General features: G+C 36.9%; 1 protein-coding gene across 4 annotated transcripts in view; it reads left to right on the forward strand.

Moving 5' to 3' along the window:
• LOC128237417 (tubby-related protein 4-like) overlaps positions 1-14,163 on the forward strand; it is a 105,589-nt gene that overhangs the window by 70,128 nt on the left and 21,298 nt on the right. The window lies entirely within an intron of this gene.

Here is a 14,163-nt window from a genome sequence, read left to right on the forward strand (position 1 = left end):
CTTGTCTGCAGTTGGTATTATAATAGCCCAATGTTGGTCCTCGTTTGGGCTTTCATTAGCTCGTCTGCAGTTGGTATTATAATAGCCTTGGTTTGGTCCTCATTTGGGCTGTCATTAGCTTGTCTGCAGTTGGTATTATAATAGCCTTGGCTTGGTCTTTGTTTGGGCTGTCATTAGCTTGTCTGCAGTTGGTATTATAATGGCCTTGGTTTGGTCCTTGTTTGGGCTGTCATTAGCTTGTCTGCAGTTGGTATCATAATGGCCTTGGGTTGGTTCTCGTTTGGGCTGTCATTAGCTATTCTGCAGTTGGTATTATAATAGCCTTGGTTTGGTCCTCGTTTGGGCTGTCATTAGCTTGTCTGCAGTTGGTATTATAATAGCCTTGGTTTGGTTCTCGTTTGGGCTGTCATTAGCTTGTCTGCAGTTGGTATTGTAATAGCCTTGGTTTGGTCCTCGTTTGGGCTGTCATGAGCTTGTCTGCAGTTGGCATAAAAATAGCCTTGGTTTGGTCCTCGTTTTGGCTGTCATTAGCTCGTCTTCAGTTGTTATTATAATGGCCTTGGTTTGATCTTCATTTTGGCTGTCATTAGCTTGTCTGCAGTCAGTATTATAATAGCCTTGGTTTGGTCCTCGCTTGAGCTGTCATTAGCTCGTCTTCAGTTGTTATTATAATGGCCTTGGTTTGATCTACATTTTGGCTGTCATTAGCTTGTCTGTAGTTGGTATTATAATAGCCTTGGTTTGGTCTTTGTTTGGGCTGTCATTAGCTCGTCTGCAGTTGGTATTATAATGGCCTTGGTTTAATCTTCATTTTGGCTGTCATTAGTTTGTCTGCAGTTGGTATTATAATGGCCTTGGTTTGGTCCTTGTTTGGGCTGTCATTAGCTTGTCTGCAGTTGGTATCATAATGGCCTTGGGTTGGTTCTCGTTTGGGCTGTCATTAGCTATTCTGCAGTTGGTATTATAATAGCCTTGGTTTGGTCCTCGTTTGGGCTGTCATTAGCTTGTCTGCAGTTGGTATTATAATAGCCTTGGTTTGGTTCTCGTTTGGGCTGTCATTAGCTTGTCTGCAGTTGGTATTGTAATAGCCTTGGTTTGGTCCTCATTTGGGCTGTCATGAGCTTGTCTGCAGTTGGCATAAAAATAGCCTTGGTTTGGTCCTCGTTTTGGCTGTCATTAGCTTGTCTGCAGTCAGTATTATAATAGCCTTGGTTTGGTCCTCGTTTGAGCTGTCATTAGCTTGTCTGCAGTCAGTATTATAATAGCCTTGGTTTGGTCCTCGCTTGAGCTGTCATTAGCTCGTCTTCAGTTGTTATTATAATGGCCTTGGTTTGATCTTCATTTTGGCTGTCATTAGCTTGTCTGTAGTTGGTATTATAATAGCCTTGGTTTGGTCTTTGTTTGGGCTGTCATTAGCTTGTCTGCAGTTGGTATTATAATGGCCTTGGTTTAATCTTCATTTTGGCTGTCATTAGTTTGTCTGCAGTTGGTATTATAATAGCCTTGGTTTGGTCTTTGTTTGGGCTGTCATTAGCTCGTCTGCAGTTGGTATTATAATGGCCTTGGTTTGATCTTCATTTTGGCTGTCATTATTTTGTCTGTATTTGAAGAAAAAGGGGTCATGGTCAGGGTATTGTGGTAGCCTTTGTGTTGCCTGCAATTACTGGTGGTGCCATTGTCTCTAGATGTTGTAAGTGCTCTGTGGATATCGGCTAAGTGCGAAGGCCATAGCTAATGTTGTCTGGAATGTCTCAATTATTTTACTTGTTATTTTTCTCTTGCAAATCACCATAAGGTTAATTACCTGAAAACCTCTTGTCTTGAGTGTTCGTAAGTGTATTTTTTAAAGAAATATATTCTTGCTACTAAGTAACGAAATGCCTATATGACAACTTTAAGAATGGAACTATGAACTTAGGTCATCTCTCAGTGAATGTCAATGATTGGGACTCAGTATTTCTGTTTAATCATGGTTTTCTATATGTCACTGGACATTACAGATAATCTTCAATTGTTTTTAGTTGAAGTGCACAGTGTGCATACGACACTGTGTTAGTGTCTTATGCACCAGGCAATTGTAACCACAGCCCCCCCCCCCCCCCCCCCCCCCCCGGTCCGGAGGTATACCGGGGATAGCCAGGGAAATGGGCCGTGTTTTGCAGGGTGACTGCGGTGGTTTTGTCTTCACGCCAAATATAGCGGGAAATTGGCATTATCTAGGGTCCCTTGGGTGCGGGGGCATTTGGCGGGGGTTTTACCAGCAGATCGTCCCCGCAGGGCAGAGATTTTGCCCGAGCGTGGCTGGACCGAAAGTCAAAGTTCCAGCTATTCCCCAGACCTGGGGGGGGGGGGGGGGGGGGGCAGTGGTTACAAATGACTGGTGCATTAGTTGTGCCAAAATCTTAGGTAAGTGCATTTCAACTAAGCCCTGCTCCATAAAATCCTTAATTTGATCAAACCTGGCAAGTGTTTTATCTATTCAGGGCTTACTGGCTTTTGCTGATGTCTGCTACTGCATTAATGAATCGTGACTGTTGAGTTGAGATGTAAAGAGTTGTTGGAATCAAATATGTATCAAATACAGCTTTTTCAGTATTGATTTCACTTTGGAGAATAAACATTTTTGTTTGGCTTCTTTGCAGATTATTTTGTATGATTGTACTGTTGTCTTGTCAATGTTACAGTAGACAGACGCTGATCATGTTGTGCTTCTTGTCCTCTATGGCTTCAAGCTTTGATGTTTTTCTCACAAACATCCAACAATAAATTACTGTCTTTAAAATGAAATTGCGCAGTTTTTTCCTTCTCTGCCTGAGATATATAGGGCTGGTTTCCAGCTGTGGCGTTATTTTATAAATGAAGAGATCAGATTCCGTTCTGCTTATGAATTTTGGTTTTATAAGCAGGACTTCCCTTTATCACGAAAAGACATTGTTAAGTTTTAATGCTAGGCTTTCATGTTCGTTCATTATACAATTATTCTACAAATATAGCTTTTACTGCTGCAGTTTCTGTTCCTTTTGTGTATAATTATTGTACAGATACAGCTGTTTTGGAAGTTTCTAATGCAGATTTATATTTATTGCATCATTTTATTTCGCTTCTTTAATGATTTCTATGTTACTTTGGCATCTTGTGTAGAAAATGAGAGATCACTTAGAGAAACTTTATTAGGATGGATTTGAACGACTGTTTAAGTTTGAAAATAACAGTTTCTCAGGTCTGACATCAGCAGCAAATTGTATAAATCTTATTCTTCGTTTTGGTCAAAGTTGGCCGAACCTTATTGATTAGTCAATCTTTATCTTTATTATTTTATATTATATCATAAAATTAATTATGTTGCCAGCATGAAATAACATCATTATATATGTTTTTAACTATTGTGATAATTTTTGATGTGACAACATTTGTGGTCATTCAATATAAAATTTATTAAATCTGTTTACTACAACTGACTAAAATTAACTAAAATTGACTCATTTTGATCAATTATAGAAAATAGGTATTGTTAATTTCTTATTGAACAACCACTCATGTATTCAACCAATCAAAAATCTAAATGTGCAAACTAGCCAAAAGAAAACCTCTAGACAATGTCAAAGTTGTTAACATTGGCTGCAGCTTCATGTACATACTTCAACCTTGGCAATAATTCAAATACTGTCAAGATATTTCATTTCACAAACTATTACCCTTACTCATCAAACGCAAGAATAATATACTTGGATGGCTTCTACATTTTAGGAATATCATTTTACCCTTGGTATTGATCAGATTCGATTAACTATCGACATTTTTTTTTGCTTAGGGAGAACTGGATGTAAAACATGAATCCTTAATATAATCTTGACGGTTTCACTGGAAATTGCCCAAGAACGCTTTTAGAAGTCAAAACAGTTTTTCTATGACCTGGTTCTTACATACATTTTCTTTCTCTTAAATTAGTATTCTGAAGCGCACTAGGGATTTAGTGTTGGCCAATGTTTGTGCTGTATCCAGCTCATTTACAGTCTGTCCAGCTTATTGGTTTGTCCAATGCAATTTGTTTTCTGTCCAATATATTCTGCCGGTCCGTGTTAATCCCTGGCATATATCAAACTGTGCACAGTTTCTCAGTCTAAAACCTAATGTTAGAAAATTGTCTCTTCAGAGGAATGGCTTTCCATGTTTAAGAATTGAGCTTAAACAGAGCAAGAATGTCTAGAAAATGAGAGTCACAAGAATGAAATGGGATTTTTTAGTTGGTGTTTTTTTTCAAAGAAAAAGAGATGAGTCAGTGTGATAGCCTTGGTGTTATCGTCAGTTTTGTACAAACACTTTAACCGTGGTCATAAATGAGAAAAAACGTTCAAGATATTCAGATAGAACTGGTATACATGTTGCCAGAGACAATACACACATGTATATCAAGGCCCATAATTCTGGTTGTAATAATTGTCCAGTTATTCCCCTTTTTTGACTGGAAATAACAGATGAGCGTTGGCGCTCGCTCCCTGGCACTCTTGTTTTATCTTGACAATGAATATCTTTTGGCAATACTTTTGTGTGTGCTTGCTTACTTTTCTTAAAGCTGCACTCTCACAGATTGAACGTTTTGACAACTTTTTTATTTTTTGTTTTGGAACAAGCCATTTTTTGCGAAAATTCATGAAAACCAGTTATATAAGACTGCTGCCAAAAAATTAGATCACAGTTTTCATATTTAAGTTCAAAAATTGATGTTTGAGGCCACACCAAATTGATAACTTGTTCATCGGATTTTTTCAAAAAAATAATGGGGCGAGCGAGCGAAATAATAATAAAAATATTTGTTTTGCATTTAGCAAAAAAGAGGAGCGAGAGAAGAGCGAACAAATATATATAGTGATTTAACTCATTTTTGCTCACATTTTATTCACTTATTAACTAAACAATGATATTGTAAATAGTACAGAATAACATCCAGTGAAAGAATGATAACACTTAAAGATAATTCTATACAAATATTAGTTTTGAGATCAAACAAATGTCATTTGAGATCAAGCAAATGTATTTCTTTAAACTATTTCATAAATGAGAGAACTCAAAACCATAGTTTTCCAGTTTTTTAAACCTTTTTGAAAAGTTTTTTTCAAAATACGCTATGCATGGATAAGTTTAAGCCTGGACACAAGCGCCAATGGTCACAGCCACCTGCCTGCCCAATGGCATATCCAAATCTATTAACTAGGATTTCCACTTTTCCTTAGGAAAACTTGGTTAAAAATAATTCTCTATTAAAACACATTGTCATATCTCATGCCATGGAAAAGACTAGACAAGGTGACTTCAAAAATAACTCACAAAATGAATAAAGGCATTTGCAGTCAAATATAAACTACAGCTACCACTCTTGCTTTGACTACACGTTGGCCTTGGTAGCCATTTAAGTTTTGGAAGAGAATTTACAAAAAACCTACACCGTATTGTAAACCATTTCAGCTGAAAATATGTCACAGAAAATTCCAGCCAGCGCCAGTTTGATTTTAGGCTTTCTCAGAATTTAATGACTGTCTTTTTTAAATTTGCAGATTTTCCTTTATTTTTTTAGCTCCACTGGCCGAAGGCCATGGAGCTTATGTCGTCACAGATTGTCCGTCGTGAGTGCGTGCGTGCGTGCGTGCGTGGGTGCATGCGTGCGTGCGTAAACTTTTACTTTAAATGACATCTCCTCTGAAACTGATAAGCGGATTTTGACAAAACAGGAATGTTCCTTTGGTGGTCCTTTACCAAAATTGCTCAAATGGTTCCGGTCCATTGCACAATATGGCCGCCAGAGCTAAAAATAGCAAAATCTTTAAACGACATCTCCTCTGAAGCGGTTCGGCAGATTTTGATGAAACTTGACAGTAATGTTCCTTGGGTGGTCCTTTATTAAAATTGCTCAAATGGTTCTGGTCCATTGCACAATATGGCCGCCACAGCTAAAAATAGCAAAATCTTTAAACGACATCTCCTCTGAAACGGATAGGCAGATTTTGACAAAACTTCACAGGAATGTTCCTTTGGTGGTCCTTTACCAAAATTGCTCAAATGGTTCCGGTCCATTGCACAATATGGCCGCCAGAGCTAAAAATAGCAAAATCTTTAAACGACATCTCCTCTGAAACGGTTCGGCAGATTTTGATGAAACTTGACAGTAATGTTCCTTGGGTGGTCCTTTATTAAAATTGCTCAAATGGTTCTGGTCCATTGCACAATATGGCCGCCACTGCTAAAAATGGCAAAATCTTTAACCCTTAAGCCGCTATATATATGATATACTGATAATCTGTCTCTGCTGGATTAATTGAGCTAAAACAATAGCTGGATACCCTAGTTACAAGAATGTGTGTAAATCCTTTATTTTATGTGATAGACACATAAAAGTTATATGCAAATACATCCTCAATGTTTGAACTTTTCAATGATAGTTCTCATTTGGCGACTTGATAAAAATTTGCACCTGTACAGGTAAGATTATTGTAATCAAGGTAAGTAAATAAAAACAAATACACTATTCACATTTATTTTTCACCAAAATGGTTAAAAATACAGTAAATAAACAATTTATAACAGTACAGAACAACATTTTGGTAAAAATTCATTACTTACTGTTTGAAATTACAGGTAAACTAATTACAGGTGAGCTTAGAAATCTTGCCGAAATTTCAGGCATAACAAAAATCACTGCATTCAGTTTTTTAGGAGTTCTAATAGATTCAAATGCTCTTTTACAAGTAAAACAAACTAATTACATAAATAAATAAATATTTACATAAATAAATAAATAAATAATGTAAACAATGTTACACATATGGCATATTATACCTTCAAAATTTTCAATATATACAAAAACAGTTATACACAGTTCTCCTGTTCAGATTTCCATTCACAGTCACACCTTGTACACATCTTTTTTCATTTGTTATTGACAAAGTCACTGAATCAGAACATTCTTATAGTCCTGAACGGAATGATACACTTGAAAGCATCGTGGATGGCACAATGCCACTTTACAGTCTGGGCACCAGAAAGATGTCTGTTGCCGCTTGAAACCAACCCTGTTCTCTACCTTGACATTACAAGCCACACAGTCTCTGAGGGGCCTGGCTCTCTTTGCCCCAGCTTTAGCAGGGATGAAGTCAGAGAAGTGTCTTCCAGTCAATCGTGAAGGCTTCTCACCAAGGACATGGCGCCCGCGTCTGACCGATTGTCCTCTGGGACCACCGCCTTCTTCAATCAAGGATTCGAGGACTGACTGGCAGAAGCTCTCATGGTCCTTCTTTGGCTGGTTTGTGGTAAACTTCTCATACAGTCTGTATGAATTCACCAAACAAATGTTCATGATATGAAAAAAGAGTTTGCGCCACCACTTCTTTGTTTTGCGGGCAATGGAGTTGTACTGGTTGTACTGGTCAAGCAAATCTACCCCACCCATGTACTTGCAGTACTCAACAATACATGTAGGCTTCTTCACATGCTCACGAGTCCCATACTTGGTCTTCCACAACACACTCATTTGTGGGGGATGAATGTTTGTCAGCATAGTGACATCTCGCTTCTCGTGGAATCTCAATGCTGTAGTGGCCCCAATCTTGCGGTAGACGCACTCATACTCGGCAAGCTTACGCTTTTGTTGGACAGCTTTCGGTACACCGCGTCTGTTTGCCCGTAATGTTCCACAAGAGTAGGTGCCATGTGCCTCAAGTTCATCAAACAGTTCTGGAGATGTGTAAAAATTATCCATATACACATGATGGCCATGACCTAAAGTTCCACACCTAGCCATCAGACCAAGCACATATTGGGAAGTGATTGTAAGGCGATCGGGGTCTATGCCTAATGCTTCACAATAGTTTGTGTTAGTCTCATTACGTTTCCCGGCGTACACATCAAAGCCAAGGCAGTAGCCACTGCTGGCTTCACAAAGCTGGAATAGCTTGATTCCAAACTTGACAGGTTTGGCTGGGTTGTACACCTTGATTTTTAGTCGGCCCTTCCATGGACACGTCCCTTCATCAAAACTCAGGTTCTGCTCAGGGGAGTAGACGTCCGAAAACTTTGCCATAGCCTGAGCAATCATTGGCCGGATTCAGGACAGAGGGTCATTACGGTCCACATCATTGGTAACATGGAAATTGCTGAGAATGGCCATGAATCTGAAAATATATAACGAAGAAACATTTGTACAAAATAAATTGAATTTTTTTTATATGACTTATATACTGGCAGTAAAGTTCTGTCTATACTACCAATAACCAATCTACTGTTTATTGTTGAGAGTTACTTTTTTTGTAAGAATTGTTGACAAAACACAAGTATTTATCAATAATTATATGCATTTGTATGGGAAAAGATACAAAAAAATAAAAGCAAATAAATAAAAAAAAAATTTTTTTTTTTTTTATTTACTGACCGGTCTCTGGGCATGGTCTTGCTGAAGAATGGTGTCTCAGTAGACGTGTCCGTACTCCAATACGTCCCAAGGTCTGGTTTGTAGACAAGGCCCATACATATGACGACGCCTAAAAAGACCTTCATCTCATCAACTGTCACAGCGACCCACTTCCGCATTCTGCTGTGAGGCTTCAAGTTGTTGGCGGCCTCCATCATTACTAGCCGGTTATCAGCGTACTTGTTGGTTTCTACAGTCACTTTTAGTATAAATTCATCATCAATAAATAAATGAAAAAAGTCAATAGGCTCTGTAGAGTCCATGTCGACGAGCAATCTCGATTCCCCAGTGAAGGGGGCAATATCTGGAACGCCATCGTCGCGTGTCCATCCAAGTTCAAGGTCGGCCTCTAGATCTGCGTCATTTTGCGGTGCAAAGTCAATCAAAGGCAACTCAACAATCACGCCACGGTTTCTCTCATAGTCTACTCGTTCAAATCCTTCGAACTCGCCATCACTTTCATCCGACGAATCCAAGAAAACCGGGTTTATATCGTACACTTCAGAATCAGACGAATCGGAATCCGCCATTTTGAAAATTATTTATGCATAAAAAATGCCCCAGTTCCGGTACGCATAATTAAATTACTATTGTAAAATTTGCTTTGACAGTTTTACATATGCATATACCAGGGCTGCAACAACAATTATTGCAGTCAATTTAAACATTAAACCCGCGTAAAATTATGTTATTTACGATGTAAACAAGGTCAGTAAGGAGGACGCTGTAAACGACATTTGACGCGAGCAGCGTTACAAGATCGATATCGGAAAACGGCATATATCGCGATGAGCAGCTTATGGGTTAAACGACATCTCCTCTGAAACCGATAGGCAGATTTTGATGAAACTTGACAGAATTGTTCCTTGGGTGGTCCTAAACCAAATTTGCTCAAATGGTTCCGGTCCGCTGCACAACATGGCTGCCAGGGCAAAAAAATAGAAAAACCTTTAAAGAACATCTTCTCAGAAACCGATGATCAGATTTTGATGAAACTTAACAGAAATGTTCCTTGGATGGTCCTTTATCAAATTTGCTTCAATGGTTTCGGTCCACTGCACAAGATGGCCCCCAGAGGTAAAAATAGAAAAACCTTTAAACGACTTCTCCTCAGAAACCGATGATCGTATTGCAATGAAACTTGACAGAAATGTTACTTGGGTAGTCCTTAACCAAAATAGCCCAAACAGTTCTGGTCTGCTGCACAACATGGGCACCAGATCTAAGAATAGAAAAAAACGTTAAACTACATCTTCTCAGAAACCGATTATCAGATTTTGATGAAACTTTACATAAATGTTCATCGGGATGCCCTTTAACCAAAATTGCCCAAATGGTTCCGGTCCGCTGCACAACATGGCTGCGAGAGTTAAAAATAGAAAAACCTTTAAGGACTTCTCGTCCGCAGTCTTCACGAAAAACATTTTAACCTACTAGCCAGTTGGACTAGCATAATGGCATATTTTACTAGTCCGAATGACAATCTAGTAGTCCGACTATTTTGCCACATTATAAAACTGTATGCTTGAGGTAAATACCTATTTCAATTGAGCAGCTTGCAGTTTGAGTAAACATTTCTTTAAAATGATGCTCATGCAGTGATAGGGAGTGACATCCTTCTGTTGGGAATAGTGCTCCTTGTTTTTCAGAACCTATGGGTACTATGTAAAAACAAAAGGCATCTTGCTTGAATAGACTGTAATAATATCAACATGGTTAGAAAAGAAATGCCATGCTTTAATAGCTTTGATTACATTTTACTACTGAATTACCTCCCTTTAATAGAAAAAAAAAATAATGTCTTAATTTTTCACATATAGCATCTTTAAATAATTTTTAAACAATAATAATTTATGAGTAAACATATAAGCATAAAGTTCTCACAAAAAGATCAATTTAAAAACCTTACATTTATACATAGGAAAGTATATATAGACTGAACATTAATTTTCGTTTAAGTGACATTCTGAAAGTTTATGAAACAGCTATTTTTAGTAACTTAAATGGCCGAAAAGTGTAAGTGAAACACCAAGTCGATTCTATCTCGTCAGTTCTTGTTCAGGTTAGATATTTGCTTCATAATCTATTCAGATTAAATGTTAACCGATGATCAGATTTTGATGAAACTTGACAGAAATGTTCCTTGGGTGGTCATTAACCAAAATTTGTTAAATGGTTCCAGTCCACTGCACACCATGGCTGCCAGAGCTAAAAAATAAAAAAAACTTTATACGACTTGTCGTCGAAACCGATGACCTTTTTTCGATAAAACTTGACAGAAATGTTTGTTTGGTGCTCCTTTACTCAAATTGCCCAAATCATTTCGGTCCACTGCACAACATGGCAGCCAGAGCTATTAAAGTAAAATAAAAAATTAAATAACTTCTCCTCAAAAATTGATGATTGTTTTTCTATGAAACTTGACGAAAATGTTCGTTAGGTGGTCTTTGCTTGAACCTTTTGGCCAGTGGAGCACAGGCACTGATGTGCCTCTTGTTTAGATAGCTTGTTCAAATTTAGACAAGTAATAGAAAACATAAACACTTTTACTTCTTTTGTACTGCAAATACTGATTGTGTCAATTTTCATATATAGCAAAAAAATATTTCAAAAAATACAAGAATATGCAATATTTTTTCATAGACAAAAACCAATCAGCATAAATATTTAACACTTGAATGTTTTTCATATATAGTTTAAATATACACATGAACATCATAGATATCTACAAACATTTATTCGCAGCACAAAGTGTGATTAATACCTTTTTCCAATCACACAGTCTGGCACCATTTTTTTTATCCTTTTTGACAAAATATACACAATCCAGCTTGTTTGATGTTTTTGTGTGAATGGTAAAACTCATGGGATTGCATGAAGCACATATGAATGTCAGTCAGGTTAATTTTTAGCGTCATCCTACTGTCCACGAACATTGACTCATCAGCGACCAAGGCCTCCACCACAAGCACGCCCTCGTTGCCTCATCGGGACAGGAATTTCATGATCTGCTGAGTCAGAGGAATCTGAAATTTTAATAAGCAATATAATATATAATATGTTCATTGTAGTATAATGTAGTATGCATTACTGAAACAGTTTGATGATAACACAAGAAAGGTGGTGCTGGTTTCTTGGCCAAACTTTATTTTTCTATTACTGTACATATATTGCATATGAATTAAATAAGCATCATACTCTGATCTGTAGCAAAATAAAAACAAACATGCATAAATCATTAAATGTATAATTAAGGAAACGAATAATACAAAAAAATACATCATATTTGCTATATTAACAGCAAAACAACAAAGAAGTTAAAATACACACCTGAAGTTTTTACCTGGACAGGTGTAATAGGTATAGTCATAAACGATTGGAAACTGTCTTTTCACTGTAACGGTCATCCGAATTCCCGTCAAACATGTCCGAACCAAATTCAAACTTTGGATAATCACTGTCATTCACGATAAAATTCAGCACTTCTTGCCCAGTATATATACGTTTACTTTTAGCGTGAGCCAAATTAAAACAAACGCATTTGTCCAAAATTTAATCAAACTTTAAATGGTGGTAGATTGTCATTTGTTGACATAATTTTCAAGAATCAGGAAGTGAAATGTTGCCAATTAAGTCTCAATCATCTAGACGCTTGTATCCTGGTCTATATCGTTCATTGATTCTAATTAGAGCAGCTGCATGATTAAGCCGGTGCTTTGATAATTGTTACGATCGAAAAACGCGGTTATAAGGGAAAAGGCTACATTCTACTAAACAAATTGGCGCTTGTAAAAAAATAACTTTTTTTTTTAGATAGTGCGGGCGCAAGTGATAAAAAAAATTTTTTTGCTTTTCTGAAGAAATAGGTGCGGGAAATCCGATGAACAAGTTATTAATTTGTTGTGGCCTAATGCATTTTTCCAAAACCGTTAGTAACGGTAATAGCCATAAAACATAATTTTTTAACAGAAATATGAAAAACTACAATCTTATTTTTTGTCAGCTGATTCCTATATCATTGGTTTGCAGATATTTAGGCAAAAAAATGCTCTTTCCAAGACAAAAAATAAAAAAAAGTTGTAAAAATGGTATATCTGTGAGAGTGCAGCTGGGGACGTCGTACATCTATCAGTTTAAATACTTAAAGAAAGGAGAAAAAAAAACGGAAGATATAAATAATTGTGTTAGTCTGGTTGTCATCATAGGAATAAATTATTGTTCTTATCTAATGTAGTTTGACTGCATAATTCTCAGTAGAGTTCAATGTATCTAGATGTTGTATATTTTACTGTATTTGGCATGATTCATCCCTAGATGTATTGGAAAGTCTAGCCTTAGAAATGTGCTGCATAGTAATTGAGTCATGAATGTCATTCAAGTGTTCCAGAGAAAAGACCTGATGCCATGGTTTCTGACATTAATAACACAACTTACCGTATTATATCATGCATAGGACGCACTTTTTTACCCCCAATTCTCGTCTTAAAAAGTGCCTGCGTCCTTTCTATGCTATTAGAATTGCATCTGTTTTTTCCAAGTCCATTTCGGGTCGAAAATATTGGGTCGAAAATATTGGACCGGGGAAGAACGCGGTAATAGTAAGTATCTGTACTGCGTCACCGAAGAGAACAACTGACATAGGTAAAATCACGCAAGTTAACACACGCAGAAATATATTGAATGTTTACTTTAAAATGATTTATTGAGAAATAAATTGAAAAAAAAATACGAGTGTTTACTTTTTTATAAAAGGGACGCTACTCACAAAAACTCGATGTGAGTCAGCATTTTAACTGGATTGAGTTATAACGGCAACGGAAAATCGGGAAAGGAGGTAAATATCAATTAATCGTTGTTCATGATTTTAATGTTTCGATATTTTACAAAACATTTTGTTGCATGTTACTGTTTTAAAAAAATAATAAAGGAATGTGCATAACGCAAAGTAGCATTATTGTCAATATCAAATCTTTTCAAATGTGCGAAGGTGTGAAAAACACCCGCTGTCTGTCATTAGAAAAATGGTTGTTTGTTCGCACTTTACCTGACGTGCCTTCCGCTGGCAAGACTAATTACCGACACGCATTAATTATGCCTACATGCTTAAATCCGCGCAGCGACAAGCCTTATCAAAACAATCCTCAGTTTTGACAATACAGTTTTGTTGCGATTGCAACGGTTGACTGTCATTCAGAAGGCATGTCGGGACTATTGCAACGGTTGCAACGGTTGACTCTCAGTCGGGACTATTACGGCATTTGTATAAGTCTTATAATATGCGTGAATGTTCTCAAAATGTCAAGACATATATCTTTGTTATGTACGCTAAATTACCAAAATACGACGATAATTATCGAAATACACAAGACAGTTATCGAAATATGCCTAATATACAATTTTTTGTTTGTTTTTTACTTCAATATATGTTATAAATACTTTACCAACCTCAATTTTTCGGCTCCGATTTTAACATTTTTCTGCTGCGTCCTATCTTATATATTAAGGGGTTTTACCCGTTTCGTTTCTCAACTATTTTTTTGCCTGCGTCCTATCTATGCTAGCGTCCTATACATGATATAATACGGTAGGTAATAAAAGAACATCAAATCCTATCCTATGTACGGTGAACTTTTCTGCCTGTTGACCTCATATTATTTTGGTATCATTTGAATAAGTTTAAAAAGAAGATAAAGAATATGTGAAAA

This window comes from Mya arenaria, chromosome 6 (assembly GCF_026914265.1).
Source record: "Mya arenaria isolate MELC-2E11 chromosome 6, ASM2691426v1".
Lineage (NCBI taxonomy): Eukaryota > Metazoa > Mollusca > Bivalvia > Myida > Myidae > Mya > Mya arenaria.